We start from the raw sequence: 5,000 nt of genomic DNA, 5'->3' as shown, positions 1-5,000 counted from the left end.
CCGCCGTCATGTCCGCGCGGGTAATTGCCCTAACAGGGGTGGCTGATCTCAGTAGAGCTGCAGGGCAGGACTGCCCCGTCACATCATCCTGAAGCCTCCCTACGACATGTCCTTATCAACCGCTGTCACGTCTACTAACCCTAACCGACCCATACCCTGCCTTCACCCACCCTGAACCTTTACTAGTTAACTCTTTACTAACCCTAACCGACCCTTACCCTGCCTTCACCCACCCTGAACCTTTACTAGTTAACTCTTTACTAACCCTAACCGACCCTTACCCTGCCTTCACCCACCCTGAACCTTTACTAGTTAATTCTTTACTAACCCTAACCGACCCTTACCCTGCCTTCACCCACCCTGAACCTTTACTAGTTAACTCTTTACTAACCCTAACCGACCAACCCTTACCCTGCCTTCACCCACCCTGAACCTATTCCTAACCCTACCACCCGTACCAACCCTAAACCTTCATTAACGTTAGCTCTTAACCAACCATATCATTTTTGTCCATATCGGTCGCACAACAAACTCAATGATCTTTTAGGTGTTTTTGTTAGCTAACGAGCAGTGCAACTCTATCGCCGGACGGCAGTATGTCGTTATGCTGAACCGTCCTGAGCCAACCCTGTCTCACTGACCAACCCCTCTCACTGACCACCCTGTCTCACTGACTACCCCGTCTCACTGACCACCCTGTCTCACTGACTACCCCATCTCACTGACTACCCCGTCTCACTGACCACCCTGTCTCACTGACTACCCCATCTCACTGACTACCCCGTCTCACTGACTACCCCGTCTCACTGACCACCCTGTCTCACTGACTACCCCGTCTCACTGATTACCCTGTCTCACTGACTACCCCGTCTCACTGACCACCCTGTCTCACTGACTACCCCGTCTCGCTGACCACCCCGTCTCGCTGACCACCCCGTCTCACTGACCACCCCGTCTCACTGACTACCCCATCTCACTGACTACCCTGTCTCACAGAGCCCATCCTTCATCACAGCCTCTTTCACCACGTTTATCCCTCATTGAAATCACTGTAAACCTCTGATGTGAAGTGATGCCACATTCTAGTGCCCCCTGGTGTGAGGTGTTAGTCCGCTGACCAGACCCTAACCCTGGCCACACCCTAACCCTGGTCCAGACCCTAACCCTGGTCCAGACCCTAACCCTGGTCCTGTAGAGTGGACCAGCCTGGGGTGGGGTCTCTGTCGAGGTTATAACCTAACCTCGCTGCTACCCTAACATCTCTTCAGCCTGAAGTCTCCAGCCTGCAGTCCGAATCATGTAGTCTGCCCCCTGCAGTCCGAATCATGCAGTCTGCCCCCTGCAGTCCGAATCATGCAGTCTGCCCCCTGCAGTCCGAATCATGCAGTCTGCCCCCTGCAGTCCGAATCATGCAGTCTGCCCCCTGCAGTCTAAAGCTTGCAGTCTGCCCCCTGCAGTCTAAAGCTTGCAGTCTGCCCCCTGCAGTCTAAAGCTTGCAGGCTGCCCCCTGCAGTCTAAAGCTTGCAGTCTGCCCCCTGCAGTCTAAAGCTTGCAGTCTGCCCCCTGCAGTCTAAAGCTTGCAGGCTGCCCCCTGCAGTCTAAAGCTTGCAGTCTGCACTGTTCACACCTTGACCATGTACGTCTGCAACTTGCATTGTCGGGCTGAGATTTCTTTTTTTTCTGACAGATGAGCTGGGGCACTTGAATAGTGCAGTGTGTGTGTGTGTGTGTGTGTGTGTGTGGGGGGGGGGGGGGGGGGGGGGGGGGGGGGAGTGTTGGTCCTGATGCTGAAGACTTCAGGGATGCTGTGCTTCCCCTGGTCATTCATCATCCACTGACACTTCCACTTACAGCCACACACAGCCACACACACGCACACACACACAGCCACACACACAGACGTGCACACAGCCACACACACAGATGCACACACAAATACACACACATACAGACGCACACACAGACTTATCCACATTAATACGCAATACATGTTCTCCTCTCTCCTCCGTCTATCTCTCTCTGTCCCTTGTTTCTCTGTACCTCTCTATCTCGCCTCTCTCCCCCTTTGCAGGGGTGCCCCTTTGTCTTTGGGTTTGTCTGTGTTTCTGTTTTCTGTAGGCTATGTGGGGACAGTATGAGGAGAGTAGGAGGACAGTATGGGGACAGTATGAGGACAGTATGAGGACAGTATGAGGAGACAGTAGGAGGTCTGGTGTGAGACCAGACCTCTAATAAAACAGATAAACCAGAACGTGGTGAGTGAAGTCGTGGATCACATCAGGCCTGTGTCAGAGCGCCTGTATCCCCCCAACGGAACGAACAGAGCAGTGGAACCATGCAGCGAGAGGCGTAAACATATGTCTTGTTTTTACAATATATATCATTTACATTTAGGGCATTTAGCAGATGCTTTTATCCAAAGTGACTTACAATAAGTGCATTTGTTACAATAAGTACATTTGTCATAAGAAGTGAAACAATATATCGCTGTCGGTACAGTAAAGATGTTCATAGAACCAAGTGCAAGTATTACAATCGCTAGGCTAACCCATTCCCCGTGTATAGCAGCGATAGCAGCTACTGTAGATGCTACACAATTAAGTACCTTGAATAAGTGCAATGTACAAGTGCCAGGACGTACAACATTCAATGGTGGCTGTGCATTGGTTTCTATGCAGAAACCAATGCATGGTTTCTATGGTTTCTATATCATCAACATAATATATAATATTTATCATTATTTTATATATGATATATTATATTGATGATTCTTCTCTCCGTTCTCTAATATACCCAACTATCCTGAGTAATAATATATATTATATGTATAAAAATAAAAATAATAAATATATATTCATAGTTATTCTTATATCATAATATAATGTATCATATATATTAATATATTGTGTATATTCATGTTAAATAATATATCTTAAATAAAATATACCATATATCAAATTAGTATAATAATATTATTATTATAATATGCCCTTCTATCCTTAATAATAATATATCTAATATATTATATATATATTATTGATTACGTAAAAACAATTCTAAAAATAATGTAATAATATGAATCCATATTATTGCACAAAAGCAACTCCAAGCGTAATCAATCTTCTAGCGTCATGGCTCAGGTCTAAATCACCTCATATGAATCGTTAATTATCAGACGATAGTTCATTAATAGATAGCGTGGTGATGAATTCACCGAGAGCAGCGCTGCTCCCCTTCCTCTAATCTAATGAGCTTCACCCCCCCCCAGGCTCTCCTTTGTGGCGGCCGACAGGTGTCTAACTGAATGATGAATGTCTCCCCCCCTGCTCTGTAATTGGCTGCTGGCTGGCTGGCAGCCCCTCCTCCTGGCCTGTCACTCAGCGGCTGCAGCCGGACCCTCCGATAGCGATGCTAATGCCCAGCGCTGGCTCCCCATTGGCCGGTCGGCGGCTGGCCCGGGCTCATCCATTAAAGCGGTGACAGTAATAATCTCGGCCAAACACAAGGTTCCCGCGCACTAAACGTTATTTGGCGGTTGGTGTCAGGGCAGGGCGGCCGCCAGGGGCTGCGGTGATGGATGAGCAGAGAGCCTGTTCATCTGCTGTCTGTGATGTCACTCAGACCATTCAAAGGCTTCTGCTCCCTCTCACTTTGGGACTTTTAAATAAGACCCCTTTAAACCCCGCCGGGAAATCATTGGTCGCTTTGATGGTACTCAGTCACATCGGGGGGGGCGACCCCTAACAGATTAATGGGACGATGTGTGTGGTGGTACACAGCGTCCACCTGACCCCAGCATGTACCCTAACCCTACCAGTACCCTAACCTACCAGTACCCTAACCTACCAGTACCCTAACCTACCAGTACCCTAACCTACATGTACCCTAACCCTACATGTACCCTAAACCCCACTAACCCTAACATTGCATGTACACTGGCCTGCATGTAACCTCACCATGCATATTCCCTAACCTTAACTAGCCCGCACCCTAACCTTAACTAGCCCGCACCCTAACCTTAACTAGCATGTGCCCTAACCTGACCATAAACCTCCACATATATATGCACATGCTGTATATATACAATGCATGTCTGTATGAGCCTATACACATGTTAACATGATAATCCTATGCAGGATATACACCAGCCTATACACGGTATGTATTATACACATCCCTCGGTAATAGTCCAAGTAGGATGCATATCCGATATATATTCCCTACATATGAATACGTCTGAGTAGCGATGCGTCAGGGAGACTGCTTCTGCTCTCCACACGCCCTCCCCCCCCCCCCGCTGCTTGAATGACTCGCGGGCGGAGCCAAGAGTAGGCCATCCATCATCCCTGTCGCTACGAATCGAATAAAGCCGACAGCCCAACTTCGTCCCGTATCGACCGACCGCTGACCTGCTGCCAAGACATGTTGTGGTTTAACCAGGGGTCTACGCACACAGTCACACCTGACCACAACACAACCACAACACAACCACACACATTCACAACACAACCACAACACAACCACACACATTCACAACACAACCACAACACAATCACAACACAACCACACACATTCACAACATAACCACAACACAACCACACACATTCACAACACAACCACAACACAACCACAACACAACCACACACATTCACAACACAACCACAACACAACCACAATACAACCACACACATTCACAACACAACCACAACACAACCACACACATTCACAACACAACCACAACACAACCACACACATTCACAACACAACCACAACACAACCACACACATTCACAACATAACCACAACACAACCACACACATTCACAACACAACCACAACACAACCACAATACAACCACACACATTCACAACACAACCACACACATTCACAACATAACCACAACACAACCACACACATTCACAACATAACCACAACACAACCACAACACAACCACAACACAATCACAACACAACCACACACATTCACAACACAACCACAACCA

This window comes from Pollachius pollachius, assembly GCF_949987615.1.
Source record: "Pollachius pollachius genome assembly, chromosome: 16".
Taxonomy (NCBI): Eukaryota; Metazoa; Chordata; class Actinopteri; order Gadiformes; family Gadidae; genus Pollachius; species Pollachius pollachius.
Note: the sequence above shows the minus strand (reverse complement) of the source record.